This window comes from Myotis lucifugus, unplaced genomic scaffold (assembly GCF_000147115.1).
Source record: "Myotis lucifugus unplaced genomic scaffold, Myoluc2.0 scaffold_88, whole genome shotgun sequence".
Lineage (NCBI taxonomy): Eukaryota > Metazoa > Chordata > Mammalia > Chiroptera > Vespertilionidae > Myotis > Myotis lucifugus.
In genome coordinates, this window is record NW_005871136.1 from 31,512 (window position 1) to 49,062 (window position 17,551).

The 17,551-nt window shown below is 44.3% G+C and overlaps 1 pseudogene; it reads left to right on the forward strand.

The window, feature by feature from the left end:
- Positions 1 to 7,534: 7,534 nt before the first annotated feature.
- On the forward strand, positions 7,535 to 7,904 carry LOC102429810 (annotated as a pseudogene).
- Positions 7,905 to 17,551: the final 9,647 nt, after the last annotated feature.

Below are 17,551 nucleotides of genomic sequence, written 5' to 3' on the forward strand. Positions count from 1 at the left end.
CTGGATCAATGGCAGTTCCCATATTTAATTTTTTGAGGAAACCTCGATACTGTTCTCCATGATGGCTGCACCAGTCTGCATTCCCACCAGCAGTGTACTTGGGTTCCCTTTTCTCTACATCCTCACCAGTACTTGTCATTTGTTGATTTGTTGATGGTAGCCATTCTGACAAGTGTGAGGTGATACCTCATTGTCATGGACAAACAGATTTTAATGGATAAAGGAACCAAGAAATTTTGAACTGATGTATAGATGATATTTTATGCTATGACCAGATAAGTAGCTGTAATAACTAATGGGATTTTGCTTTACTATGTGCATTAAGAAACTAGCAATTACCAATTGTTCCCTAATTTTAATGCTCATTTTCAAAAGTTAAGAATTGTCACAGGATTTTGGCTTTGGAGTGGCTGAGAAAGCCCCAACCAAAGGTGAAAACAAAATGTCATGTTATCCTACATTATAAAGGGTGGCATGAAGACTGGGCACACTGTCCCACAGGATTCACTAGGACGTGTGAGACTTGCACATGTAACCATGCAACAAGGGCCGGATCCAGAGGAGAGAGGGGCCTTATGTTCCTGCCTTGAGGCCTTTGCCCCTCCCCTCAGGGCTAGGTAACTCAGGCAGGAGAGAATGACTGCAGGTATTGACATCTGAAATCATGGGAGCTGGTTTCACTGTCTCCATCCCCAGTGAAACCACTTCTGGCTGCCACCTGGAGTTCTTGGCAGAGCTTGCTGTCTACCCTGAAGAGTGCATATGCAGTGGTAAGGGGATAGGGAGGGATCAAACACAGAAAGGTTCCCACAGCTGACTGGAGATTTCTGAAGGGCGGGGAATCCTGCTGGAGTAGCTAGCCCCTGGCAGCAGAGCGTGGAAGCCCTCCGAGGCTCTGCATTTGTGTTGTGTCTAGAAAGAAAAGGGTAGAACAACTCCATCGGTTTTCTTTGCTGCCAGAGATCACGAGACAGGATTTCAATGGATCTTGGATAGGGTGACCATATAATTGACCATCTAAACTGGGAACCTTAAGAATGAAGGGGAAGCTGACCATACCGTAAGCTGGGGCTGTGCTGGAAAACCGGGACATATGTTTACCCTGTGCTTGGAGCTCCCAGGAGGGAGGAAGATGGGGTAGCAGGGGCCAAAGGGCTGTGTCCAGTAGCTGCCCAACCAAACTAGGGGATGACCCACCTGGAGAGGGGTTAGAGGCATAGACTGCATGGACTAGTCCGCCCCGCTGTGAATGAACATAGGGGACTGGGGTGAAACTGCACGTAGTACCCAGACAGCCACCCATCTCCATGAGAGAGGACATCCCTGTTGGGACAGGCCACTGGTCCCAGGTCAAACAGGACTAACCCAGCTGACCCGAACCTACCTTCTCCTTCGCTCTGGTCCAACCAACGCTAGGAGAAGCTGGTTGGGCATATCGGCATCTAAGAATAAGGTATGAGCCCTGGCTGGTGTTGCTAGAAGGTTATAGCATCCACCAGGCACCAAAGGGTGGCTGGCGGGTTCGATTCCCCATCAAGGGCAGGTGCGTGGGTCGCAGGCTCCATTCTCGGTGCCCCGGGTCTCGAGGGAGGCAATCAATCGATGTCTCTCTCCCTCTCTCTCTCTCTCTCTCTCTCTCTCTCTCTCTCGTTCTCTCTCTCTCTCTCAAGAGCAATAGGGAAAATATCCTTGCATGAGGATTGGGGGGAAAAAAGAAGAAGGTATGAGTTTGGACTTTTGAAATGGGCTGGACTAACAATCATAAGAAAGCATAAAATTGCTTTCTCTCTGGTTAAAGGATCCTAAAGGACGATTTGACAGTGTGGCGGGTGACAACACATTGGTTGGAGAGGTTTGTACCATCAAATTTAGAATTAATAACAGGAAGATCTGGGTGTGCCCTTTAAAGAGGTGTCAAAGGAAGCCCACTTGCTTCCCCCAACATTTTAGGAAAGAGTGCTAGCCGTCAGGTACTGGACCCGCGCAGCCGAAGACTACATTTCCCGAAAGCCTTGGCGGGGCGCACCCTCGCTTCCGGTCTGACGTTTCCCTCCGCCGAGGAGGGCGTTCTTGGAAGGAATGAAATTCTGGCGCCCCGCACGCCGATTTCCGGTCTGCGTGGGCGTGTGCGCGGCGCTTCGCGTTCGCCTCCCACTGGGCGAGCGCTTTCTCTGCCCCGCGTCCTGCTGCCGGTGCCAGGCAGTCCGGAGGCCGCCAGCAGCCAGTCGTGCCCATAGCAGAACACCTCAGGCCAACCCACCCCCTCTTTTGTCACTCTGCCCAGTGGCTGGACACTGCCATCTCCTATCGCGTGACCCACTGGACAAAATGGGGATAAATTGAGCATATGAAATTAGGTAAGTGGAGAAACTCCAGGTAACCGTGTCTCCTCACTCTGAAAAGGTGTAGCTTTTCCTGAGGAAGCGTAAGTTTCTACTCCCCCCGAAACAAAGTCATAAAAACAGACACCATCTCTTCTTGGTCATTCCGCCCTTCTGCTCCCTTCCCCGGGACAGGAAGGGCCTGTGCAGGGCGGCCGGAGGGAGGACAAGGGAGCTTTCAGTGAAGGGCTGCATTTCCGGTAATGGCGGCCTAGGTCATTAGGACCAGCTCTTCCATAGACAGTGACGTAAGCCGGGTGGACTGTTGAGAAAAGGAAAGCGTCCCAAAGAGCTAACAGGAGTGAAGACTTAGGGGTCCAACTCTAGGAGAAGCAAGCGGTAGTTTGTAATCCCAACACTCAGGGCTGCCTTCGCCGGACGCCATTTGTCGCCGGAAGGAGACCGCTGCGGATCTCGGCCGCGAGGTCGGTGGCCGTGCGGTGTGAGGGGTACAGGTGTGAAAGAGCTGGAAGCTGGGAGTCTAGTCACCCCACCTTTACACTGGAACCCCAAGGGAAACCGCCTTCAAGAAAACGTTGAACTGGAGATGAATCTGTCTCAAATGCAGCTGGTCTTGGAGGTGTAGGGACCTCAGCCTTCAAAATCTACACTATTGACCGGACTGGTGGTGATCGACAGAAGCGACTGAATATCATCTTTAGAGAAAAGTAGTATCTCAGACATCAAAGTATTCACGCACACATACCCTTTCTCTAGTAACTTCCAGCACCTTTTCAGAGATAGCGGGTGTACAAGGAGACAGCCCGAAAAGAACATGCAGAAATAACACAACAAATACTGACACAAAATAGCCATTTTTTAGAAGTTGATTACGTTTTTATTTATTGATTTTAGAGAGAGAGAGGAGAGAGATAAACATCAGTTTGTTGTCCCACTTATTTATGTATTTATTGGTTGCTTCTTGTAGGTGCTCTGACCAGGGATTGAACCCACAACCTTGGCATCTTGGGATGATGCTCTAACCAACTGAGCTATCTGGCCAGGGCTCTTAGTATTTTCAAAGAAATAAAAGACAAGTTTGAAAATATCTGCTAAAACAAGAAAGCTTAAAAATCTGACATAGATTTTTTTTTTTTAAAAAAATAACCAGTAGGTGTGATCCAAACAAAGCATTTGCAGTTCTAGAAAGTTCCCACAGTTTGAGAACCACTGATCTAGGTTAACAAAAATACAGCTACTTTCAAGGGATGATCTGCTTGTTTTGTTTTTCAATCAACACTCCTCCAGTTTACTCACACTCTTAGCCAAATTTTCCAGCTATATCCTTAACTAAGTCAGACAACATGTCATGGACCATATAGACCAACACAGTAACAAGGATGGCAAGAATGAAAATTATATTCAAACTGAAGTTGTATACATTATGTACACATTTTATGTCCGTCATACCTTAATAAAGTGTTTTTTAAGAAGAATGAAACCTTTGTCCTTCATTTTTCTACAAAATTTCACAAGTATTTTGTTTAACTGTGTAAGCTGAAAAGAAGTGTGTGTTGGTGAGGAGGGGCGGTGCTCGGTGGGCTGCCTGGGTAAGGAAGGAGTGAGTCACTGACAGCAGCCCAGAGAGACCAAGTCTGGGGACTTATAAGAAAGTTTACATAATCCAGTGCTGTCTTGGGCGGAAGCACCAGGAGGGAGTGGGGAGATGGCCCAGGCAAGAGCGGCTGCTGGACTTGCCTGGACCATGGGAGACAGCCGCTTGGAGCAGGAGTTGGTTGCGGGTGGTATGATTAGATGGCATTCTCTGAAAGTCGGATTCTGTTTAGTAGGAACAGGAATTCAGTACGCATCTAACAAGGTCCTCTTCTGAATTTCTCAGCAGAATCGCAGTGCCCTCCTTTACTTTTCTTTGAGGTAAATATTCAGCCAACTCTTTTTTAAAAAAATATATTCATTGATTTCAGAGAGGAAGGGAGAGGGAGATAGAAACATCAATGATGAGAGAATCATTGATTGGCTGCCTCCTGCACGCCCCCTACTGGGGATTGAGCCCGCAGCCTGGGCATGTGCCCTTGTCGGGAATTGAACCCGGGACCCTTCAGTCTGCAGGCCGATGCTCTATCCACTGAGCCAACCAGCTAGGGCTTCAGCCAACTCTTTTTTTTTTTTTTAAATATATTTTATTGATTCTTTACAGAGAGGAAGGGAGAGAGATAGAGAGTTAGGAACATCGATGAGAGAGAAACATCGATCAGCTGCCTCCTGCACATCTCCCACTGGGGATGTGCCCGAAACCCAGGTACATGCCCTTGACCGGAATCGAACCTGGGACCTTTCAGTCCGCAAGCCGACGCTCTATCCACTGAGCCAAACCGGTCTCGGCTTCAGCCAACTCTTTAAAAAATTTTTTTTTCTATTAATTTCAGAGAAAAAGGGAGAGGGACAGCAAGATAGAAACATCAATGATGAGAATCATTGATCAGCTGCCTTCTGCACGCCCCCTGTGCCCTGGCCAGGAATCAAACCGTAACCTCCTGGTTCATAGGTTGATGCTCAACCACTGAGCCATACCAGCCAGGCAGCCAACTGTTAAGTAGGACTTCACTGGCAGTGTTGAGTGAAAATGTTTATGTTCACTTATGCTTTCTCTCCCCTCCCCTAGAAGAGATCAGTAGTCCACATTTACCTTTATTTCTACTGATTGTAAAACAATTCCATTCTCCTTGTTGAGCATCTTATTTTCAGGAACACATTTTTGTAAATAGGTTAGATTTTCTTTTACTTTTTTTTTTTTAGTAGCATTGTTTTGTTGTCTTCTAGTTGCACATTCATATTCTTAGTTCAGGATCCTGTACCTATTAGTAGTAACAAACAGTAATGAACTGAACAAATGGACATTTCCAATGCTCCTCAGTGCCTTCCTTTTCCCCCTGTCAGTACTCCTCTCTGAGTGACCGGGACACATTTTGAAAACTCTCTACCTCAGTTTCCTTAACTGTAAAATGGGCTTATTAATAGAACCTACCCCCCCCCCAGGGCTGTTGTGGATTAAATGAGTTAATATGTTGTACGGTTCATGGCCCAAAGTCACACAACAGATGTTTCTTGCTGTTTATCATCATCACATCATTAAACTTGGAAGCAGCTGTACTGTAGTGGCACAGCATTGGATGTGAGTGCTGTGCATTAGCTGTGTGCTCTTTGCACGTCATCTCCCCCTCTGAGTTTCAGTTGTCTTTATTTATAAACATATTTTAAATCCTCACCAGAGGTTATGTTTTTTATTGATTTAGAGAGAGGGGGAGAGAGCGATCAATGTACCCTTCAGTACATGGGGTGATGCTCCAACTGAGCCACACCTGCCAGGGCTTAGTTTGTCTTTAAAAATTTCCCAATTTTCCCTGTTAGAACTGGTGTGAGGACTGAGTTAGTATCTGTAAAGCATGTGATGAACAGGTTGGGGTTGTAGGGTGCTTTACTTGGGTGCCTCCTGGTAAGAGTGAGGGCTGTAGGACCCTGCCCGCCTTCTGGCGGGGACGTTGCGTGCATGCCAATGGCCACCAGGGGGCGGTGGCTGACCGCAGAGGGAGCCCTGGAAGCGGCAGAGCCTGCACAAGATATGCTGGAATTTTACAGCATCAAAATGATGAGATTCAGGCTCTCCATCCTGGGCCCTTGCACCTGAGGGGAAGAGATCTGGAGCAAATGGCTGGCAGTAAGGGAGAGCAAAGTCAGCATAAATCGGGGACACCCAGTGTAATGCTGAGGAGCCCAGCAGCTTTGTGAACAAAGCAGTCTTTTCCACAACTTTTTATTTTTAAAAATTTCAAGCCAAAAGAAATGTCTTAAAAACTGTACAATCAGCCCTAGCCAGTTTGGCTCGGTGGGTAGAGCGTCAGCCTGCAGACTGAAGGGTCCCGGGTTCAATTCCGGTCAAGGGCACATACCTGAGTTGTGGGCTCAATCCCCAGTGGGGGGTATGCAGGAGGCAGCCAATCAATGATTCTCTCTAATCATTGATGTTCCTATCTCTCTCTCTCTCCCTCTTCCTTCCTCTCTGAAATCAGTAAAAACATTTTTTAAAAAACTGTACAATCAACAGACACCCTTATACCTTTCATCTTGATTCACCAATGTCAGTACACTTTGCCAGATTATTTATACACAGATTTTATTTTTATTTTATGGCTGAACCAAAAATTTGAGTTACTTGCAGACATTCTGACACTTTGCTTCAGATTCTCCAGTCTGCATCTCCTAAGAACGAGGACATTCTCCCACGCAGCCACAATGCCAGTATCATAGCTAAGAAACTCAACATGATAGTATTATATACAGTTTCATATTCAAATTTTCCCAATTTTTCCGGTCATATCCTATATAGCTATAGTTTTGTTTGTGATCTAGCATGCAATCAGTGTTCACCTAACTCTTTCATGACGGTTTTGAAGAGTCTAGGCAAATTATCTTGCACAAGATCCCACAATCTGAATTTGTCCTATGTTTTCTTCATGATTAGATTCAGATAAGTCACTTTTGGTAAAACATTGCAGAGACCATGTTACCTATTTCCCATTACATCATAATAGGAGGCCCATCGTGTAGGTTTGTACCATACTGGTGACACTGAGTTTGATCGGGGTATTATATGTGACAGCTTTCTCTCCCCACCAAAAAACTGAATTAGATCAGGACACTATAAGAAGCAACAAGCAGCCCAACTGGTGTGGCTCAATGGTTGAGAGTCGGTCTACGAACCAGGAAGTCACAGTTTGATTCCGGTGACGGAATATGCTTGGGTTGCGGGCTCCATCCCCAGTCAAGGGTGTGTAGGAGGCAGCTATCAATGTTTCTATTTCTCTACCCCCTACCCCCTTCTCTGAAATCAATAAAAATATTTTTTTTAAAAAGAAGATAAAGAAGCAACAAGCTGAATCCAGGATGTGAGACAAATAGCCTAGTTTCTCCAATAATTCGATGGTATGGGGCTACAAAGAAGAAAAGACTTCTTGAATAAAAGAGACTTATGAGACATAATGGCCAAATACATTGGATGGACCTTGTTTAAATCCTTATTTGAATAAACTAATTGTAAAAAGACATATTTGAGACAATTGGGGAAATTTTAGCATTAGTTGGTAGAAAGAAATTACTTTTCATCTCCGGCTGCTGCAGCGAGAGGAGCTGCTGCCATGTCTGCCCACCTGCAATGAATGGTCCTAGGAAACTGCTCCAGCTTCCTGATCAAGAGGAACAAGCAGAGGTACAGCACTGAACCCAATATCGAGGAGGCCTGCAACACCTTTCACTACAACGGGCTGATTCACCACAAGATGGGGGCATGGAGCCTGCGGCCCATGGCAGAGGTGTGGTGATTGTCATGAAGTGGAAATCCAGCCAGCCAAAGCCAGCCACCCTGAGCAGCATCCGGCACATGGTCCAGAAGAACAGGTATCGCCCGGTTCTGTGTATGGTCGCTGTCTTCAGGGCCAGCACCATCCTGCACAGCCAGAAGCCTGGGAGGGGAAGAGGAAGTGGGCCCGCCCCACCAAGAGCACCTGAGCACCCCCTCCCCCCAAAGCAATAAAGATATCAGCCAACTTTCCTTTAAAAAATTACTGATAATGTCATTGGGTGTAATAATGGCATGATTATTATTTTTCAACATTATATTAATAAATTGTAATATATTCATGTAGAGGAATATTATACAGCAGTGAAAAGAATGAAGTAGAGCCTCATAGATCACACTAGATAAATCTCAGAAATAGAGAAAAAAAGCAAATTATAGAATGATATAATTGCTATACCAATGATATATATTTATTGATATATATGATATATTATGACATATGTAATAATACATTATGATATAAGATTTGCTTTTTGCATATATATTTTATATATTTAAAATCTGAAAAACAGTGCTGAGATTGTTTATGGATACACACATATGGACTTAAAGCCATGTAAAGGAATGATTAACGGTGTATTCAGTGAGTGATGTTTAGGGCAGAAAAGAGTGTTGGAATAAGGAAAGGTACATAGGAGCCTTCAACAATAGCTGTTAGAGTTTTATTAGGGTAGGTTGTGGTTAAATTCATTATGTTATTATCTTTTCCTTTCTTGTGTATACCTGAGATTATCTCACAGTTTTTAAAAATATGTTATTGATTTTAGAGAGTGAGTAAGGGAGAGGGGGAGAGAGAGAAAGAGAAACATCCATGTGAGAGAGAAACATCCATATGAGAGAGAAACATCGACCAGCTGTCTCCTGTATGCACCCCAACTGGGGACTGAACCCGCAGTCTCGGCATATTCCTTGACCGGGAATCGAACCAGCAACCTCTGGGTGCATGGAACAATGCTCAACCAACTGAGCCACACTGGCCAGGGCTCACAAATTTTTTTAAAATATAGTTTCTTAAAGAAGAAAAAGCTTTAATTTATCAAGCAACTACTAGATTCAAAAAGCTTAACATATGTTATCTACTTTAATGCTCACCTTGAAAGCAAATGCAGGTACACCTGAGAAGATGGCAGACTCCTGTCCTCAGAAACCATCGTAACATCTCAGTGCAGTCAGGGTTTTTATCAGGATGGAGAAGGGAAGCAGAACAAAGGAATCAGGGGAGGGATTGTGGACATGCAGGGATGGGGGGTAGTTGTTCTGGTCAGCTTCAATAAGGATCCTGGCATTAGCGAGTCCCTGTGATCAGGCCAACCCAGGCCCCAGCAGGATCTGGAACAGCAGGTTCCTCTAATATGCTCAAAAAGGGGAGCATGTGTAGGATGCTTTCCCGTAGGTCTTGATATGGATCTTTGTGGTTAGCATCTTTGAGTTGGTCACTTGTGTTTGTTTGTTTGTTTGTTTGTTTGGTCATTTGAATTTCTGGCGTCTTGAGGCCAAGCTACTTCTTAGGCTCACATGGGAACTGAAACTGAAGATCCCTGTCATAGTATGCTAAAAATCTTCTAACTCTCAAGCTTTAATTTTAGCGGGGGAGAGAGAGGAGTCAGGTTAGAGTAACAAGCTAGGTTCAACACCTACTAAGATTAAAATAAGTCGTGTATAGCATAGTCCTTCCCCATTACAACCTCCCTTTTTAAATCCTCTGCCACCACTCTGCCCTTTGTACACTCCACTCATACTAACTTCCCTGCTGCCTTTTCTGTTTTTTAATTAATTTTGAGAGAGAAGAGAGAGGAAATATCAACTTGTTCCAGTTATCTATCCATTCATTGATTGGTTCTTGTCTGTGCCCTGACGGGAGATTGAACCCACAACCTTGGAGTATCAGGATGATGCTCTAACCAATTGAGCTACCCGACCAGGGCTTGCCTGTTGTTGTTTTTTAAAAAGCTGGGCTCAGTCCTACCATGGGACCTTTGCACTTGCTGTTCCCTCCACCTGGAATATTTTTTCCCATGAAGAGCATGGTTTCCTCACTCAACTCCTTCAAGTATTGCTCAAATATGAACTTTTCAGCAAAGCCTTCCTAGATTAGCCTGTCTCCCCTACCTTGCTCTACTTTTTCACCATAGCAGTTGTCTCCTTCTGACATATCATATAATTTACTGACTTCCTATGTTTGCTGTCTGTCTCCCCTGGTAGTATGTAAACTCCATCCGAGTAGAGATTTTTCTCTGTTATATTCACTGCTGTATTACCAACACCTCAACTATTTGGCACATAGCATAGGCACTTAATACATATTTGGCGAATGAATGAAAATGTTTTATTGCTGCATTACAAAATACCTCAAAACTTAGCAGCTTAAACCATAAACTATTCTCTCATACGGTTTCTGAGGGTCATGAATCTAGGGGATGCTTAGCTCAGTTTCCAGCTCAGGTTCCCTATGAGACCGAAGTCAAGCTGTTGGCCTGAGCTGTGGTCATCTCAAAGCTGAGCTGGGCCTACAGAACCCACTTCCAAGCTCACAAATATGGTTGTTAGTAGACGACGTCAGGTCCTCACTGTCTCTTGGCCAGGAGCCTCTGTTCTTAGCCACATGGCCTCTCTTCACAGGGCTGCCTCACGGCAGTAGCTGGCTCCCCCAACGTGATCAGAGAGAGAAAACAAAAGCACTCAAGCAAAGGCTACAATCTTTCTTATCTAATCACAAAATGACAGACCATCTGTGGTAGATAAAATAATGATGGCCCCTCAAAGATGTTCATGTCCTGTATGTCCTAATCCCTATTTTTTTTTTCATGTCCTATCCCAAGAGCCTGTGAGTATGATACCTTACATGACAAGAGACCTGGAGATGTGATTAAGGATTTTGAGATGATGGAGTGTCTTGGATTGTCCACATGGGCCCAATGTAATCACAAGAGTCCGTAAGGGAAAGAAGGGGAAGGAGGCGGGATAGTTAGTGACCTAAGAAAGGCGAGGTGACAGTGGAAACAGGTTGGAGTGATGCACTTTGAAGACAGAAGGGACCAGAGCTGAGGAATGCAGGTGGCCTCTACAATTTGTAAAAGACAAGGAAACATTCTCCCCTGCAGTCTCCAGAAGGGACACAGCCCTATCCTCACCTTGATTTTGGCCTAGTGAGACCCATTTACATGTCTGACCTCCAGGACGGCAAGATTATAGATTTGTGCTGTTTTAAGCCATTAAGTTTGTGGTGATTTGTTACAACAGGAATAGGAAATGATTACACCATCCCTTCTGCAATATATTGCATTGGGAGAAGTGACTCAACCCACGTTCACAGGGTATGAATACCAGGGCGCAGTTACTGGGAAGCACTATAGAGGCTGCCTACCACAATGAATAGATTATTAACTCCACTTGAGAGACAGGTAGACGGAGACTCAGAGGAGTAAAGTAACTCGCCTGAGGTCATAGAGCTAATAATTGTGGAATCAGTTCCATCTGATAGAGTAAATTCCAAACTCTTAATAAATAGCTACAAAGTCCTATCTGATCTGGGGCCTGTCTCTCTCTCTAATCTCAGACACCAAGTTTATCCCCACCCCAGGGCATTTAAAACACTCCAAAACATCACTCTTCTGGGGGCTGGTTTATTCTCATCTTGCAGGTCTCAGTTCAAATACAAGTATTCCCTGATAATCCCCTGACTTTTATCTCTTTATCTTATTTTAGTTTTTATATTTTATTTAGTGTTCCTTTACTGTCCATCTGTTCCTACTGCTCCACCCCTCACTCATGAGGACAGGGGCTTGGCCTGCTTTGTTCGTTGCTGTATCATCATTATTGGCACATAGCAGGTACTAAGTCTTTACTGAACGAATGAATGAATTCATAGGGAGGTAAAATAGTTGAAAACAATTTTTTAATTCGCTTCTCTGAACATCTTGAAATAACAGATCTTCCTTGGCAGACTTTATGACGATTAAAATGAAGAAATGAAAGAAGTCACAAGGCCTAGAGTTACAGGCTATATTTTGAAAGAAATGAGAGTTTCCATTCTCCCACCATGACTAGACTGGGCCTGGGGGTGTTCACAGGGCTCTGCACTCTAAGAGCCCTTTATCTCCAGGGAAGGGAGAACACTGGCAGGAGGGTGAGCAATCCACCAGTACCTGTATTTGAATAATAACTAAGCCTTTTCTTCCCAGGCTGGTTCTGCTGGTTCCCACATCTTATCCTGGAGGCAAAATCCTTTTCTACTTAGCCAGGAACCAGAACTCTCTGAAGACCCTGCAGGTCAACCACATGTTGAATGAGGCTATATTAGGCAGAGAGAGCAAGACTTGATTAGGAAGACTGAGTTCTTGTGATCTTGGACAAAGAACCTATTTTCTCAATCTTTTTCGCTCTTTTTTTGGGTGGGAGGGGAGGAACTTGAGTGCAGAGAATTGAATAATCACCTCATTTTGCAGCCCACACTCATAGTTGGTTGGGGCAACTACCCCGATCTGGTTTTATTAATTCACTCACTCATTTATTTCTTTGTATCCCTGCCTTCCACTCCCATTACTCTACTCCCCCACTCTTTTTAATAAATACCTTTGAATTTGTGTGTAGCTTTGTCAAATATGTAGTGCTGTTTCATGTAAATGTGACTTAATTTTTTAATTAAAGGGTGCCCTACTATAGATCGCTTTCTGTCTCTTAGTGTGGAGGCCAGCCTCCACCATAGCTCCCAGTGGGCCTCCTGGTATTCACATATTTGAGCAGTCCCTTCTCGCCCTGAATAGAGCTGATCCTACTCAACAAATAAGATACTGCTGGGATAACAGTGTGCAGTTTCCATGGCCAGGTGATAAAAGACATTGCAAACTCCCCTTTGCTCTCTCTTGGATCACCCACTCTAGGGGAAGTCAGCTGCCTTGTTGTGAGGACACTGAAGCCGCCCGATGGAGAGGTCCAAGAGGAACAGAGGTCTCCTGCCAACAGTTAGCACCAACTTGCCAGCGCGTAAGTGTACCATCTTGAATGATTCTCCTGCCCCAGTCAAACCTTTAGATGACAGCAGCTCCAGTGACATCTACACTGTAACCTCATGACAGATCCCAAACCAGAACCACTCAGTCAAGCCATTCCCAAATTCCTGACCCACGGGAACTCTGTGAGATAATGAATGCTTATCTTTATTTTAAAGTCATTAAGTTTTGGGGTAATTTGTTACCCAGCAACAGATAACTGATACTTACTTTTGCATTTAGCTGTATATGGTGTAGATCTATCCAAATTTCTTTGCATTTGTCTAATTCAGGAGACAGCAAAGTTTCACTGTAAAGAGCTAGATAGAAAATATTTTAGGTTTACAGGAATATGGTTGCCATTGCAACAACTCAGTTCTGCTGTTGTAATGATACTGTTGTAATGAGCTAATTATTAATAGTAGGAAAGGAGCAAAGGGAATGCCAGACATTATAGGCATGTTCCCTGCAAAACAAGGGGACTGGACAAAGGGGAGATAGATGTATGCCCAGTAAAGTTGGGATGACTAGGGAAGGTGCTTTCTGTCAGTCACACCTGAGGACAGAGGTGGTTGGCCAGAATGGACGTAGCGGACTGCAAGCCTGAGAAGATTTGTGGTATTTAATTCCCTAACCAAAGAAACTTGCTCTCTTTTTTAAAAAAATAGATATTTTTATTGATTTTAGAAAAGAAGGGAGAGGGAGAGGTAGAAACATTGATGAGAGAGAAACATCAGTTGACTGCCTCCTGCACACACTTTTGTGGGGATTGAGCCTGCAACCTAAGCATATGCCCTGACTAGAAATCAAACCGTGACCTCCTGGATCATAGGTCAACACGTAACCACTGAACCGCACTGGCCAGGAGAAACTTGCTCTCTTATGCTCTTGGCTCTCTTGATTCCTCTTGGCACGCTTGACTTATGGCTCATACTTGGCTTCCTGGCTTTTGTCCACATGGCCCACAGCTTTGTGGACCACACACACAATGGACTACACCTAGCCTGATGCTGAACTTAACCTGACTCTAACATGGAAAGGAAACTCTGGACACTAGCATTGGTTCTAGCTTTACTGAAACCCCAGCTATGCTTCCTCTATGACTGGACTAAGAGAAATGGACTTTGGAAACCCAGGGGTGTGATTCCACAGAGATAAACCTTTCTACCATATCTCATTCTCCCCCGAGGGCCTCCAGAAATGTTTATTCCAGGGGTAGACCCAGGACCTCACTTCCACTGATAACAGAAGCACAAAAGTAACCATAGATAATACACAAACGAATGAGCATGGCTGTGTTCTAATAGAACTTTGTGGATGCTGAAATTGGAATTTCATGTAATTTTCATGTGTCACAAAATATTCTTTTGATTTCCCCCCAACCATTTAATAATGTAAAAATCACCCAGCTGGTGTGGCTCAGTAGTTGAATGTCGACCTATGAACCAGGAGGTCATGGTTCAATTCCCGGTTGGGGCACATGCCTGGGTTGTGGGCTCGCTCCCCAGTGTAGCATGTAGTAGGCAGCCGATCAATGACTCTCTCTCATCACTGATGTTTCTATCTCTCTCTCCATCTCCATTCTTCTCTGAAATCAATTAAAAAAAATTTTTTTTAAATATAGTTATTTTCAGCTCAAGAGCCAAGCTGTACAAAAGCAGGCAGCGAGTCAAATTTGGCTCACAGGCCTTGGTTTGTTGACCTTGTTCTATTTCATTGTTTTGAACTGCTGCATAATTATTTCATAATGTGATTTTACCATATTTTACATATTTATTCCCCCAGTGAGGGGCATCCAGTTTATCTCCTCCTCCCAGCTACCACAGACAGCAGCTGAAGTGAACGTCCTTGGCTGTGTGGGAAGGTTGCTGGGTCTACCCTCGCCAGTGGTGCATGAGAGCCCCATTTCCTCCACCAACACTTGGTATTGTCCAACTTCCTAATTTTGCCAATCTGTGAATTGGTATTTCCTCTTTGTTTTGGCTTGCATTTCCCTCATAACCAATGCATTTGAACATCTGTTTGCATACTAATTAATATACAGCTAGGTTTCCTCTCTAAATTGCCTATTCATGTTCTTCACCCATTTTTCTATTAGATGATTCTGACCTTTTCTTATTAGGGAGACTTCCTCTTCTGGGCCTCAGTTTCCCCATGTGCACTGTAGTTGCCTATAGGGCTTTCCTGAGATGCCATCCCTGTTTCTGAAATCCCTACAGCCATGTTTCAAATACAGACAGTCCTCAGGTTACGTCGGACTCGACGTATGTCGTTTCGTGGTTACATCGCCATCTCCCATTTATTTATTTAAAAGAAAAGTTCCGTCATTTCGACATATGTACATATGTGCTTTGTGTTTTTATTATTTATTTACCACAAGTAAAGGTCAGGAATTATTATCTTTCTTTTAAATCTTTTTTACTGTTTCACTTCATTATTGCTGTGTATGTGCTCCATGTGAGTGATGTAGGTGCTTTTGTAGGTGGGTTCCGACTTACGGCGAAAATCGAAAATCGCAGTTACATCGCGCTGTAGGAACGGATCTTCCCACGTAACCCGAGGACCTACTGTACTGAGAAGTTGGCCTGTGGTGGGGTTTTTACCTGTATTATCTCATTTTAGAAATCCTGGCCCTGGCCAAGTGGCTTAGTTAATTGGAGCGCCGTCCCATATACCAAAAAGTTGCGGGTTCGATTTCCAGTTAGGGCACATACCTAGACTAGATTGTAGGTTGATCCCCAGTTGGGGCTCGTGCCGGAGGCAAGTGATAGATGTTTCTCTCTCACATCAATGTTTCTACCCCCCCCCCTTCCTCTCCCTCAAATTAATAAAATATCCTTGGGTGAGGATTTTAAAAAAAGAGAAATCCCATTTTTATTTGGGGGTTATAACTGAGCCTTGGTTTTGGGAGGTTGATTTTCAGTCCAGCACCACTGTGGGAGATCATGGGATTGAGCAGATTTCCAAGCTGGGTTCCATTAGGAAGAGCTTGAACTACAAATCAGAAAAAGACAGAAAACAGCACTTCACCTGGGGTGAATTGGAAATGATGTTTCTAAGTGAGAAGATAAGACACTGGAGAGAATGAGGCCTTCTCTTCATAGCTTGCACAAGTGAAATTAGTTCTAAACTTTTTTGAAGGGCAGTTTGGCTGGTATGTGCCAAAAGCCTTTAGCACCTGCACACCCTGTGACTTAGCAATTCCCTAGACATTTGTCCTGAAGTAATCAAAGACAAGGAGAAAAGGGTTTGGTGGTGTGGGGGTGGAAATCACACTGAAATACCCCCTGCAGGGATGGAATACTCTGTGTCTTTTTTTTTTTCTTTTCTCTATCTGTGTCTTAAGAAAACTGTTCTGCAGAAGGATTTCTAATGCTATGGAAAGATGTTTATAATTCAGTTAACATGAGATCCATGTTATAAAATAGTGGTTACAGAATGATCTCATTTTTGTAAGGAAAAATATATATGAATAAAGAACACTGGGGAAATGTACTGAGTGCTTAATGTGTGCCATGCACTGTTTTTAGTGCTTTCCAGCCTCATGTAATTCTCACACAATTCTATCAGTAGGAGCTATTATAATTCTCATTTCACAGGTGAAGAAACTGAGGTCAGAGAGGTGAAATGAGCTGTCCAAGTCTCGGGTGGTAAGTGATAGAGCTGGGATTTGAACCCAGGTGGCTGGCTCCAGAGCAACCCCAAAACACTCCCATGGCCACCTCCATGTTCAGACCTAAAGAATGAGACTGAGTGGCCCTTATTTCCTTTATCTGTATTTTCTGATTTTTCTACATTTATTTATTTAACCTTTGTTTTGTTTTGTTTTGTTAATCCTCACCTGAAGATATTTTCCATTGATATTTAGAGAGCATGGAAGGGAGGGGGAAAGACAGAGAGAACAATATCAATGTGAGAGAGACACATAGATTGGTTGCCTCCCACGTGTGCCCCACCAGGACCAGGGATCAAGCCTACAACCCAGATACGTGCCCTTGACGGGAGTCGAACTTGGGACCCTTCAGTCCACAGGCTGATGCTCTATCCACTGAGCTAAACTGGGAAGGGCTACAATTATCTATTTAAAAAATATATATATATATTTTTTATTGATTTCAGAGAGTAAGAGAGAGATAGAAACATCAATGATGAGAGAGACTCACTGACTGGTCACCTCCTGCACACCTCATACTGGGGATTGAGCCTGCAACCTATGCATGTGCCTTGACTGGGAATTGAACCTTGAGCTCCTGGTTCATAGGTCAACACTCAACCATTGGGCTACAATTAACTGTTTTTAAAGAGCATCCTCCACTCCAGGCGCATTGAAGTGGTTGGTGCTTTTGGAAATATGACAGTGCAGGGAGGCTGTGGATTGGGTTGTTGTGAGGAGAAGAAACAGGAATGATTTGGAGCTTTGCTCACCTCACACTCTGTCCCAGCCCCAAACCCTCTTTTCATTCTCAAACATATTAAGGAAATAAAAGGTCAGATATTAGTTGTATGACTTTAGATTGGTTCCTCACTCTTTCTGAGCCCTTTTCCTGGTATGTCATATGGGCCACACTTCTAGAGAAACCTCCCAGTCCTTCTCCTTCCGCCCATTCCCAGCACTATGAGTGAGGCATAGGGAGGGGAAGCCTTGCTCTGTGGTCCTAGGAAGGAAAGGAGGGAGGACTGGGAGGAGCTGGGAGGAGGAAGCTGGATAGGGAATGGAGTGGGGAATGGCGGTGGAGCAGCAGGGAGGGACAGGTCTGGGAAGGAGTTTCCTCCTGTCTCTCCTCTCCCTGGGACTGTGAGGAATGACT